This window comes from Apium graveolens, unplaced genomic scaffold (assembly GCF_009905375.1).
Source record: "Apium graveolens cultivar Ventura unplaced genomic scaffold, ASM990537v1 ctg936, whole genome shotgun sequence".
Classification (NCBI taxonomy): Eukaryota; Viridiplantae; Streptophyta; class Magnoliopsida; order Apiales; family Apiaceae; genus Apium; species Apium graveolens.
Genome location: NW_027421870.1, coordinates 31,310 through 45,178, shown reverse-complemented (window position 1 = coordinate 45,178; position 13,869 = coordinate 31,310). Strand labels below are relative to the sequence as shown.

Genomic DNA, 13,869 nt, shown 5'->3' with positions numbered 1-13,869 from the left:
ACCAAGTTCACAAGATAATAAGACAAGATAATAAAACAAAACATATCTAGTCTAATTCCATGCTGCTTCACTACTCTGTTGCAGTATCTTTGAATATCTTCATAATAGCATGGAAATGGTAATGCTTCTTTGTTCTCAATTTCCTGCTTAACAGGCTGCCACATTCCTTTTGCAAACACCCGACGCATGTGACTGTGTTGTCACTATCAACAGATATTTGAATTTGATCATCCGTCGGAAGTCTTGTAAATCATCCGTCGGGTAGCTTTGTTGATCATCCGTCGGGTAGCTTTGTTGATCATCCGTCATGTAGCTTTGTTGATCATCCGTCGGATAGCTATTGTCACTTGACTCTATTTCACTTATATAGAATTACAAGACATCACTTATATACAGTTGATTAACCTATTCTACATATCCACTAGTAGTCAACATGACTCATCTATTCTACAGAATCTGCACAAAGTTGTTTGCAGAAATATGCTACAATACTTATTTATTACATAAGCTACTCACTCAATGGATGTCAATTAGTCATCCTCCGGGACTATAATGTTCATCCGTCGGGACTATATTTGAACATCCGTCGAGTGCTACAATTTTCACTAAGTTGAATCTACTAAGGTGTTTTGTTAAACTAATCATCAAGTACACAACATATTCTTAACAAATGATGTTAGAATCTAATGTTTATCACATATAGTTAATTCAATCACTTTTATTCTTAGTTAATTGCCTATTTGTTTAATCGTAGTTATAAACATCTCAACTTGTTATTGTCTTAGCATTGAGCGATATATATACCATTATTGCATATGTGCATAATCTTAAGTTAACCAAAAAGAGTCTCTGTGGGAATGAATCTGATTTATATCTTATACTACTTGCGAACGCGTATACTTGCATGTAATTTTAGCGTGTGTTTTCGCCCTAACAAGTTTTTGGCGCCGCTGCCGGGGACTCGGTGTTAATTCTTAGCTTATGTTCTTGACATCAGTGGTCGTTAAAGTTCAGTGACTCGGATTCTTTTACTTTCACGGTTTACTAGTATGTGTTTGAAGTACTCTAGTTTCCATTTCAATGGGAGATCCAGCAGCAACAATGAAAGCATTGATGGATTATTCTCAACCAAAGATCAATGACATTCAATCTAGCATTGTCAGGCCAATTATCGCAGCTAATACCTTTAAGATCAAGCCTGGCATAATTCAGATGGTATAGAATTCAGTCCAGTTTGGGGGTTCTTCAACGGAAGATCCCAATATGCACATTAGGGATTTCATCGAGAACTTCGACACCTTTAAGTTCAATAATATTTCTGAAGATGCTGTGAAATTGAGACTTTTCCCATTCTCTCTGAGGGACAAAGCTAAGAGTTGGTTACACTCACTACCAACTGGTTTGATTGCTACTTGGAAAGATCTTGCTCAAAAGTTTCTCACTAAATTCTTCCCTATGGCGAAGAAAGCTGGAATCAGAAATGCTCTTACTTAATTTGCACAGCAATCGAGAAAGTCTCTATGTGAAGCTTGGGAGCGCTACAAGGAGATGCTTAGGAAATGTCCTCATCATAGAATGCCTGATCGGATGATCATCTATTGCTTCTATAACGGTTTGGAAGCACAGTCAAGACCCATGCTCGATGCAGCATCGGGTGGAGCATTATGGGCAAAGAGCTATGAGGAAGCTTATGAGCTAATTGAACTGATAGCTGCTAATGAATATCAGTATCCAACCTAGATATTGCCACAGGGCAAGGTAGCAAGAGTTCTTGAAGTGGATACAACTAAGGCTATCACTTCCCAACTAAAGTCGTTGTCTATGAAGATCGATTCTCTGGCTAACTATGGTGTTAATCAGATAACCAGTGTTTGTGAGATGTGTGCAGGTTCGCATGCGAAGGAGCAATGCGCTATATCTAGTGAATCAGCTCAGTTTGTGAGCAACTTTCAGAGGCTGTAGCAACCAGTTCTAGACACTTATCATCCTGACAACTGAAATCATCCTAACTTCAGCTGGAGTAACAAACAGAATATGATGCAGCAGCCGTTCCAGCAGTTTGGAAACAAGCAATTCAATCCTTCTGGTTTTCAGCAACAATTTACACCAAGGCAATAGTTTCAGCCAATGGGAATGCAACAGCAAACTCATGAAGGTGCAGGTCAATCATCGAATGAAAAATTTGAATTGGAGGAGTTGAGAATTATGTGCAAAAACCAGGCTCGTATATGCTAAAGCCAGGCTATTTCCATCAAGACTCTAGAGAACCAAATAAGGAAAATTTCTAACGTCTTATTAAATCGAGCACCAGGAACGCTTCCTAGTGATATAGAATCCAATCCAGGAAAGCGGGAAGTTAAAGAACAGGTAAACCCCATCACCTTGAGGTGTAGAAAGGTCGCAAGTTCCCAAATTCAGCAAGACGAAGAGTCTAAAAATTCTGTTCAGAATACAGGTGCATCTGCACCCTTGCCTATTCCAGAAAATAAGATTGTAGCTGAAAAAGTGGTGCAGAAGGATGTTTAGGTGGAACCGAAGAAGAAAGCTGTTCAAAGCAATCCTCCTTAGGGTAATATAGGGGAGAAACTGGTCTACCCACCTCCGCCATATCCTGAAAGACTTCAAAAGCATATGTTTGACAAATAATTTGCTAAGTTTTTGGATGTTTTCAAGAAGCTTCATATCAATATACCTTTTGCAGAAGCTCTAGAACAAATACCGAGCTATGTTAGGTTCATGAAGGGTATTCTATCTCGGAAGCTAAAACTTGATGAGTTGGAAATTGTTGCTCTTACGGAAGAGTGCAGTTCTAAGCTGCAACAAAAACTACCTCCTAAGTTTAAGATCCAGAAAGCTTCACGATTCCTTGTACCATTGGAAACTTGTCTTTCGACAAGTGTTTATATGACTTGGGAGCTAATATGTCTTCAAGAAACTTGGTTAGCCTGAGCCAAAGCCGACAAACATGTCCTTACAGTTGTCCGATCCAACCATCACTTATCCACGAGGAGTAGTGGATGATGTCTTGGTCAAGGTGGACAAACTCATCTTCCCTGCTGATTTTGTAATTTTGGATTTCGAGGAGGATAAAAAGATTCCCATAATCTTGGGAAGACCATTCTTGGCTACAGGCCGAACTATGATCAATGTGCAAAAAGGAGAGCTTATGATAAAGGTTCAAGATCAGAAGGTCATTTTTAATGGGTTCAAGGAATTATAGTTACCCACAGCTAAAGATGAGTGCTTTAAAGTAGAGTGGGTTGACTCTGTCGTGAATTCGGAGCTTGAGCAATTTCCAAAGTCAGATACCTCAGAGAGAGCATTAATAGGGGAATCAGTTATTGAAGATGAAAAAGGAGCAGAGCATCTGCAGGTTGTGAATGCACCTCCGTGGAAGAGGAAGTTGGATATGCCATTTGATTCTCGTGGGTTAGCAGAGCTGAAAATTTCTCAGGAGCATCTCGAGCCGTCTATTGAAGAAGCACCCACACTTGAGCTCAACCCACTGCCAGATCACTTGAGTTATACATTCTTAGGTGCACCCCCTGACAAGGGGTTGTAATATATCTCTGATAATATAAAGGGTGACCGGACGGTTCCTCCCGTGCTTATAGAGGGTTCCTCTCATGCACCACATACAGTTGATAGGTTTGTTCTTGGTTATACGTAATATAGAAGGTTGATTCAGTGTATTGAGGCCATGCATAACATCCACCGATGTTTTGCTGAAGATTTGACACACGCTCTCGGTACTATTTTCCGAGACACTGGTGTCGAGGTTGATTGGCCACTTGATCCTCTACCCGAAGAGGGTAATCCTCCCGCTAACAAGGTATGCCTTGTATTCTTATTATTACCTTCAATGAGGACATTGAAAATTTTAAGTTTGGGGGTGATAATTTAAGGATTAATGAAGTGTGTCCATATAGATTCATATAGGTTCATGTTGAATGTTTAGTTGTATTTCATTCATATTTTTGCATGATTATTCATATAGTACTTATTTGTTTATGGTTTTATGTGGGTTCATATAGTTGCATGTGCATGCATATAACATGATCCCTTAGGTTGAGCTATTTCTGATTGATAAGTTGATGTTGATTTGAGTGTGGTGATGACGAATAGAGGGTTGTTTAAGTCCTAATGAATTGATTTGCATGCCCAGAAACAAAATTCATTCAAAAGTCTTATAGGTTGCTTTTGAACTAGATCATGATTATACTTGTTTATTTGTTGAGATTTACTCTCTTGTTTATATCTAGAATTTATGGTATTCTCGTAATGGCGTAAGAACCTAAATTTTAATCTGGAGGAAAACTTGGATTTCATTGCTAGTTGTGAATAAGGCTAGGCATCAAATAGCTAATGGTTGGCTCTTATTTTTATGAGTTGTCTAGGGTTGAATGAGATGGAGCGAAACACACTCATTCGGAAATTATTAAGAAAAAAAAGAGAAAAAAAGAGAAAAAAAATAGAAAAAGAAAAGGATGTGTTTAGGCATAATTGATCAGGAGTGAGCTCTTTAATACTCGAGTTATTAAGTTCTAGGGGACTTTGTGCCTAGTGACCTAAGGCTGTGATAGTTTGGGATCCGCTAACCTAACGCTCGCTACATGGGTATTATTGTATAATTCTTTTAAGACCTCATTCATTGCATGGTCAAATAAGCATATTTGTTATGTGTTCAATAATAGTATGAATCCTTGTATAACTCTAGTAGAAAGGAGGTGTTGTGAGCTATTATGCGTTTAACAACTATTCTGTTTATAAACTCATGATTGTTTTGATGAAAGATAGGATATGGTTATTGATCTGGTATCGAAAGTATATATGTTAAACATTTACAAACGTACATTCTAGTTTGTGAGTTGATTTATGAGATCTATTATATTTAGAGTCATTGCATTCTTATTGGAATTCGCTTGTTGGTTGGTTATGGTTATTCTGAAGGGATCGATTGCATTATCATGTAGTTGCATTCACGTATTTGCATTCAAACATTGAATTTGTTTTCTAGTTTTGAGTTCCTTTATGCTTGAGGACAAGTGTCGATTCAAATTTGGAGGTGTGATAAGTGGATTTTATATCTACTTAGAACGCTTCATTACAAGTTTAAGTTGGTATTTTGGACTCAAGTTGTTGGTATTTTTGATATGTTTTTGTGTTATTGCATTTCAGGAATCCATTAAATAAAGAAAGGAACCTTTCAAGGAAATATGCTGAAAAAATCTAAGAGTTGTAATCCTAGGACATTATTAAGTAGAAGCGAATCTCGTTAGCTTCGCGTGGACAGTTGAATCACCTAATTCTGACGAGCAGAACTCAAGATACGGCCAAAAGAAGAATCAGCAGAAAAATCAAGAAACCAGCGCGGCCGCCCCCAAAACCAGCGCGGACGCCCCGACTTTCTGGAAAAAAACCAGTGCGCCCATGCTGATTTTAGCGCGGTCGCTGCCCTTTTTGCCCCAGAATCCTGATTTTAGTAGAAATTGATGATTTTGAGGGTCCAGGTCTACTAGGGGCTTATACATACCAATAAAAAGATGTTTTTAATGACAAGGAGCGAAGGGAGAGCAATAAGAAGACCTAGAGAGCACGAGATGACTACGGAGAAGAAGACATTTGTTTTCTTTAGTATAGTTGATACTTGGATGCTTGTTTTCGATTTGTCTTTGAACCCTAGTACTCTTATATTGTTTATTATCATGCTTTCATTGGAACCCATGGTGACGATGAGTTCGGTTATGAACTAATCGTTATCGTGGGGTTCTAATGGATTTACTTATGGATTTCCATAGTTAATTTATTTCAATATCTTGGTGTGTGGTGATTGATTAATATCCTAGTATTGGTTGTGCTTATTCGTCTTATGTACGTAGATAACATATAAGATATCGTGTTAATCTCTATTGAAGCGACAATGAATATAGAGATTTAAAACTTGCCATGCTAGCATAGGTTCATGTATTTATTATGCATGATTCGTATGTAATTTTAACCATCTTACTTTCCCTATGTAATCATGAGAGATAACTTGTTCATCAAACCTTTATGTTGTCAAATTCTATAGACATTTGGGTCTCAACATAATTGATGGCTATTCAGCTTCTATCTCTTTTGTGGATGTCTGGTAGTAGGGTATTCGTACAACGAAAGTTGGCGTTTACTAGTTTTGTGTTATCTGACTAATTGTCATCACCATTGCATGCTAAGGTTAAGAACAATGACTTTGAATGAAGTATTTAATGATGTTAGAATCCCATGTTTGTCTCATATAGTCAATTCAATCACTTTTATTCTTAGTTAGTTGCCTATTAGTTTAATCTTAGTTATAAAAATCTAAACTTGTTATTGTCTTAACATTGAGCGATAACTATACTATTGTTGCATAGGTGCATAATCTTAAGTTAATTAAATATTGTCTCCGTGCGAACGAATCTGATTTATATCTTATACTACTTATGAACGTGTATACTTGCGTGTAATTTTAGCGCATGTTTTCGCCCTAACAAGTTTTTGGCGCCATTGTCAGAGACTCAGTGTTAATTTTTAGTTTATGTTCTTGACATCAGTGGTCGTTAAAGTACACTGACTCAGATTCTTTTACTTTCACGTTTTACTAGTGTGTGTTTCAAGTACTCTAGTTTCCGTTAGAATGGGAGATCCAGCAGCAGCTACGAAAGCGTTGATGGATTATTCTCAACCAAAGATTAATGACATGCAATCTAGCATTGTCAGGCCAGTTATCATAGCTAATACCTTTGAGATCAAGCCTGGAATAATTCAGATGGTACAGAATTCAGTCTAGTTTGGGGGTTCTCCAACGGAAGATCCCAATATGCACATTAGGGATTTCTTCGAGATTTGCGAGACCTTCAAGTTCAATAATATTTCTGAAGATTCTGTCTGGAGGACAAAGCTAAGAGTTGGTTACAATCTCTACCAGCTGGTTCAATTGCTACTTGGAAAGATCTTGCTCAAAAGTTTCTCATTAATTCTTCCCTATGGAGAAGACAACTGTAATCAAGAACGCTCTTACTCAATTTGTGCGGCAATCGGGAGAGTCTCTATGTGAAGCTTAGAAGCACTACAAGGAGATTCTTAGGAAGTGTCCTCATCATGGAATGCCTGATTGGATGATCATCAATTGCTTCTATAATTATTTGGGAGCACAGTCAAGACCCATGCTCGATGCAGCATCGGGTGGAGCATTATGGGCAAAAAGCTATGAGGAAGCTTGTGAGCTAATTGAACTGATGGCTGCTAATGCATATCAGTATCCAACCTAGAGATTTCCACAGGGCAAGGTAGCAGGAGTTCTTAAAGTGGATACAGCTAAGGCTATCACTACTCAACTAAAGGCATTGTCTATGAAGATCGATTCTCTGGCTAACTATGGTGTTAATCAAATAACCAGTGTTTGTGATATGTGTGTAGGTTCGCATGTGACAGAGCAATGCGCTATATCTAGTGAATCATCACAGTTTGTGAGCAACTTTCAGAGGCTGCAACAACTAGTTCCAGACACTTATCATCCTGACAACTGGAATCATCCAAATTCAGCTGGAACAACAATCAGAATGCGATGCAGCAGCCGTTCCAGCAGTTTGGAAACAAGCAATTTAATCCTCCTGGTTTTCAGCAACAATTTACACCAATGCAACAGTTTCAGCCAATGGGAATGCAACAACAAACTCATGGAGGTGCAGGTCAATCTTCGAATAAAAAATCTGAATTGGAGGAGTTGAGCTTATGTGCAAAAACCAGGCTCTTATAAGCCAAAGCTAGGCTGTTTCTATCAAAACTCTGGAGAACCAAATAGGGGAAATTTCTAACATCTTATTGAATCGACCACCAGGAACGCTTTCTAATGATACAGAAGCCAATCCAAGAAAAGAGAAGTTAAATAACAGGTGAACGCCATCACCATGAGGTCTGGAAAGGTCGTTAGTCCCCAAATTCAGCAAGACGAATAGTCTGAAAATTCTGTCCAGAATGCAGGTGCGTCTGCACCCTTGCCAATTCCAGAAAATGAGATTATAGCTGAAAAAGTGGTGTAGAAGGATGCCGAGGTGGAACCGAAGAAGAAAACTGTTGAAAGCAATCTTCTTGAGGGTAATACAGGGGAGAAACAGGTCTACCCACCTCCGCCATATCCTAAAAGGCTTCAAAAGCATAAGTTCCACATATAATTTGCTAAGTTTTTGGAGGTTTTCAAGAAGCTTCATATCAGTATACCTTTTGCAGAAGCTCGAGAACAAATGCCGAGCTATGCTAGGTTTATGAAGGGTATTCTATCTCGGAAGCTAAAACTTAAGGAGTTGGAAACCGTTGCTCTAAAGGAAGAGTATAGTTCTGTGCTACAACAGAAACTACCTCCTAAGCTTAAAGATCCAGGAAGCTTCACGATACCTTGCACCATTGGAAACTTGTCTTTTGACAAGTGTTTATGTGACTTGGGAGCTATCATCAACCTGATGCCCTTATCTGTCTTCAAGAAACTTGATTTAGTTGAGCCAAAACTGACAAATATGTCCTTAAAGTTGGCCGATTGTACCATCACTTATCCACGAGGAGTAGTGGAGGATGTCTTGGTCAAGGTGGACAAACTCATCTTCCCTGCTGATTTTGTAATTCTGGATTTCGAGGAGGATAAAAAGATTCCCATAATCTTGGGAAGACCATTCTTGGCTACAGGCCGAACTATGATCGATATGCAAAAAGGAGAGCTTATGATAAAGGTTCAAGATCAGAAGGTCATTTTTAATGTGTTCAAGGAATTATAGTTACCCACAGCTAAAGATGAGTGCTTTAAAGTAGAGTGGGTTGACTTTGTCTTGAATTTGGAGCTTGAGCAATTGCCAAAGTCAGATACCTTAGAGAGATCCTTAATAGGAGAATTGATTATTGAAGATGAAGAAGGAGCAGAGCATCTGCAGGTTGTGAATGTACCTCCGTGGAATAGGAAGTTGGATATGCCATTCGATTCTCGTGGGTTAGTAGAGCTGAAAATTTCTTAGGAGCATCTCGAGCCGTCTATTGAAGAAGCTCCCACACTTGAGCTCAACCCACTTCCAGATCAACTGAGTTATGCATTCTTAGGTGCACCCCCTGACAAGGGGTTGGAATATATCTCTAATAATATAAGGGGTGAGCAGACGGTTCCTCTCATGCTTACAGAGGGGTCCTCTCGTGCACCACATACGATTGATAGGTTTGGTGTTTGTGATGTGCAGTATAGAAGGTTGATTCGGCGTATTGAGGCCATGCATGACATCCACCAATATTTTGCTGAAGATTTGACACGCGCTCTTGGTACTATTTTCTGAGACACTGGTGTCGAGGTTGATTGGCCACCTGATCCTCTACCCGAAGAGGGTAATCCTCCCGCTAACTAGGTATGCCTTGTATCCTTATTATTACCTTCAATGAGTACATTGAAAATTTTAAGTTTGGGGGTGATAATGTAAGGATTAATGAAGTGTGTCCATATAGATTCATATAGATTCATGTTGAATGTTTAGTTGTATTTCATTCATATTTTTCCATGATTATTCATATAGGACATATTTGTTTGTGTTTTTATGTGAGTTCATATAGTTGCATGTGCATGCATATAACATGATCCCTTAGGTTGAGCTATTTCTGATTGATAAGTTGATGTTGATTTGAGTGTGGTGATGACGAATAAAGGGTTGTTTAAGTCCTAATGAATTGATTTGCATGCCCTGAAATAAAATTCATTTAGAAGTCTTATAGGTTGCTTTTGAACTAGATCATGATTATACTTGTTTATTTGTTGAGACTTAATCACTTGTTTATATCTAGAATTTGTGGTATTCACGTAATGGCGTAAGAACCTGAATTTTAATCTGGTGGAAAACTTGGATTTCATTTCTAGTTGTGAATAAGGCTAGGCGTCAAATGGCTAGTAGCCGATTCATATTGATCAAGAGTGAGCTCTTTAATACTCGAGTTATTAAGTTCTAGGGGACTTTATTCCTAGTGACCTAAGGCTGTGACAGTCTGGGATCCGCTAACCTGACGCTCGCTACATGGGTATTATTGTATAATTCTTTTAAGACCTCATTCATTGCACAGTCAAATAAGCATATTTGTTATGTGTTCAATAATAGTATGAAATCTTGTTCAACTCTAGTAGAAAGGAGTTGTTGTGAGCGATTATGCGTTTAACAACTATTCTATTTATAAACTCGTGATTGTTTTCATGAAAGATAGGATATGGTTATTGATCTAGTATCGAGAGTACATCTATTATGTAATATCCGGGAAAATTATGTGAATATTATATGTTAAATAAATAAATGTTAAGTGTTTAAATAAGTTTAAAATGTTCATTGTCATGATATTACGTGTTATAAATGCTATTTGTATTTCCGTGTGAGCCAGAAAATGTTTCGAGTAATTAATATGTGTTTAAACTGTATTTATGTGAATCGATTTACAATCTGGACTCGTATTTATCTGCGTCTTTAATCGAGGTACTCGTTTTATCTCGTTTTATGTGTGTTTGAATGTATTTTATGTGTTTTCGGGGTTTTCTATTAATTTAAGTATCGTTTCTGTTTTCCAAAAATAAACGGACCAGGACCCCACCGGGACCTCAAAGCCCACAAAATTTGTGTTTTTTATTTTTATAAAATCATTCGTATCTCAAATACCCAATATCTTTATATTTTTGAGTTAATTACAAATTTTTGGAAATTTTGAAACAAATTTTATATTTTATTACTTTTAAAATTATTCCCCATAATTATTATTTTGAGGTTTATTTATTATAATTATGGGAATAAAAACACCCTTGATTTTTATTAATTAATTATAAAAAATATCATAAAAAATCAGTTTAATTATTAAAAAATCTGGAAAAATCAGTTTTACCAGATGATCAAGGAAATTTTGTAATCTACAAGGGCGCGTCGTATAAAGGATTAGGATGTGTTTTGATGCAGCATGACAAAGAGATAGCCTACACTTCAAGACAGTTGAAACCACATGAGGAAACGTACCCAACTCATGATCTTGAATTGGCAGCCATAGTGTTTGCATTGAAGATATGTGTGCAATATCTTTATGGAGAAAAGTGTGAGATCAACACGGACCATAAGAGTTTGAAGTATATCTTCACCCAGAAGGAATTGAAAATGAGCCAGAGAAGATGACTCGAACTGATCAAGGATTATGACTGTACCATCAACTATCATCCATGCAAAGCAAATGTGGTGGCAGACGCTTTGAGCAGAAAAGAAAGGCTAAACATGATTACTTCATCTGAGGAATTGATCAAGGAATTTGAGAAGCTTGAAATAGAGGTCACTATTTCCAGCATGTCTACAAATATGTTGTGTGCAATGTCTTTTCAACCAGAGCTATTAGAGCAAATAAGAAGATGTCAGGAAAAAGTAATGAGCCATGAACAAGACCAGTTAACAGGAGAAGAAATAAGGAATCAAAAAGATGATAAAGGGATATTAAAATTTTCTTCCAGAATATTGATACCCAACGTACCCGAGTTGAAAGATGAGATTCTTCGAGATGCTCAAAACTCCAGATATTCAATTCATCCCGGAAGTACGAAGATGTACAGAGACTTAAGAGAAAACTTTTGGTGGCCAAGTATGAAGAAAGAAATCGCGGAATGGGTAAGTAAGTGTTACACTTGCCAGCGAGTCAAAGCGGAACATCAAAGGCCCAGTGGATTGCTACAGCCATTGGACATTCCAGAATGGAAGTGGGAACATATTACGATGGATTTTGTAGTTGGATTACGAGGACCAGGGCAAATCATGATGCTATTTGGATTATTATTGACAGATTGACCAAGTCAGCACATTTTCTTCCTATCAACGAGAGATTCTCATTGGATAAATTGGTCCAGTTATACTTGAAGGAAATTGTGGTTCGACATGGAGTTCCAATATCCATAGTTTCAGAGAGAGATCCTCGATTTAATTCAAGATTTTGAAGAAGTTTTCAAGATTTATCAGAACGAAGCTGAATATGAGTACCGCGTATCATCCGCAGACAGATGGTCAAAGTTAAAGAACAATTTCGACTATTGAAGACATGCTGGGAGTATGTGCTCTAGATTTTGAAGGAAGTTGGGACGAACATTTGCCATTGGTTGAATTCTTTTAAAACAAAAGTTATCATGCCAGTATTGGAAAGCCTCCTTACGAAGCCTTGTATGGGAGAAGATGCAGATCACTAATATGTTGGGAAGAGTTGGTGAGAGAAAATTTTTTGGTCCAGAACTGATTCGGCAGACGAAAGAGAAAGTAGAACTCATTCGGAAAAGATTAGTGGCAGCTCAAGATCGTCAACATAAATATGCTGATCCTGCCAGAAAGGATATGGAATTTGAAGTTGGTGAAGCAGTTCTATTGAAGATTTAACCTTGGAAAGGTTTATCAAGATTTGGAAAGAAAGGAAAGCTGAGTCCGCGTTATGTTGGACCTTTTGAGATTTTGAGGCGGGTGGGAAAAGTCGCTTACAAGCTAGCTTTACCACCTCACATGCAGCATATTCAGAATGTGTTCCATGTGTCAATGTTAAAGCGTTATTTTCCTGATTTGTATCATGTGATAGAATACGAGTCGATCGAGATTCAGCTAGACTTGTCTTTTGTAGAGCGACCGGTGCAGATTTTAGATAAGAAAGAAAGAGTGCTTAGGAATAAGTCTTTGTCTTTAGTGCGAGTTTTGTGGAGGAATCCCAAGGTTGAAGAGTTGACCTGGGAGTTGGAAAGCGACATGCGAACCAAATACCCTCATTTGTTTTCCTGGGCTGATTCTGAGGACAAATCCTCTTAAGGGGGGAAGGATGTAATATCTGGGAAAATTATGTGAATATTATATGTTAAATAAATAAATGTTAAGTGTTTAAATAAGTTTAAAATATTCATTGCCATGATATTACGTGTTATAAATGCTATTTGTATTTCCGTGTGTGCCAGAAAATATTTCGAGTAATTAATATGTGTTTAAACTGGATTTATATGAATCGATTTGCAATCTGGTCTCGTATTTATTTGCGTCTTTATTCGAGGTACTCGTTATCTCGTTTTATGTGTGTTTGAATGTATTTTATATGTTTTCGGGGTTTTATAGTAAATTTAAGTATCGTTTCTATTTTTCAAAAATAAACGGACCCAGACCCCACCGGGATGTTAAAGCCCACAAAATTCGTGTTTTTATTTTTATAAAATCATTCATATTTCAAATACCAAGTATCTTTATATTTTTAAATTATTCGCATTTTTTGGGGAATTTTGATACAAATTTTATATTTCATTACTTTTAAAATTATTCCCCATAATTATTATTTGGTGCTTAATTATTATAATTATGGGAATAAAACACCCTTAATTTATTTTGGGGTATTAAATTTCTGTAAGTATTAATTAATTATAAAAAAATCATAAAAAAATCAGTTCAATTATTAAAAATTCTGGAAAATCAGTTTTGGGGGTGTTCTTGAGCTGTGAGAATTAAACGGAAGTTTGAAGGTGATTTCAGTCTCTGTTTTTGCAGTTCGAGTAATCGAATCGAACCTCTCGATGATTACTAGCTAATTTCATCAATAAAAACATCAAACAACTGGTAAATTTTGAAATCAATAGGGTTCTAGTTTGGATTTAGGGGTTTTTTTAATCTTTGATTATTTGATGTTTTTGGCACTTGCTTAAGATTCTTGGAACGCTTAGGAGTAAATTCGTATATTTGATTGTGTTAATTGATTACTATAATTAATAGTTCGAATTCGATCTAATAAGTCGAATTTTGACTCAATTTTCTGTTCTTGTTGTCAATTAGCTGTTGTGTTGATGATAGGGATTTAACTGTAGGT

At 37.1% G+C, this 13,869-nt stretch overlaps 2 non-coding genes across 2 annotated transcripts; both read right to left on the bottom strand.

Moving 5' to 3' along the window:
* Nucleotides 1–1,470: 1,470 nt before the first annotated feature.
* On the bottom strand, nucleotides 1,471–1,577 carry LOC141705730 (small nucleolar RNA R71). The gene has a single exon (XR_012568463.1). It is a non-coding gene; the product is annotated as a small nucleolar RNA R71 (small nucleolar RNA).
* A 5,442-nt stretch (nucleotides 1,578–7,019) lies between these two features.
* Nucleotides 7,020–7,126, bottom strand: LOC141705732 (small nucleolar RNA R71). The gene has a single exon (XR_012568464.1). It is a non-coding gene; the product is annotated as a small nucleolar RNA R71 (small nucleolar RNA).
* Between the last annotated feature and the right edge of the window lie 6,743 nt (nucleotides 7,127–13,869).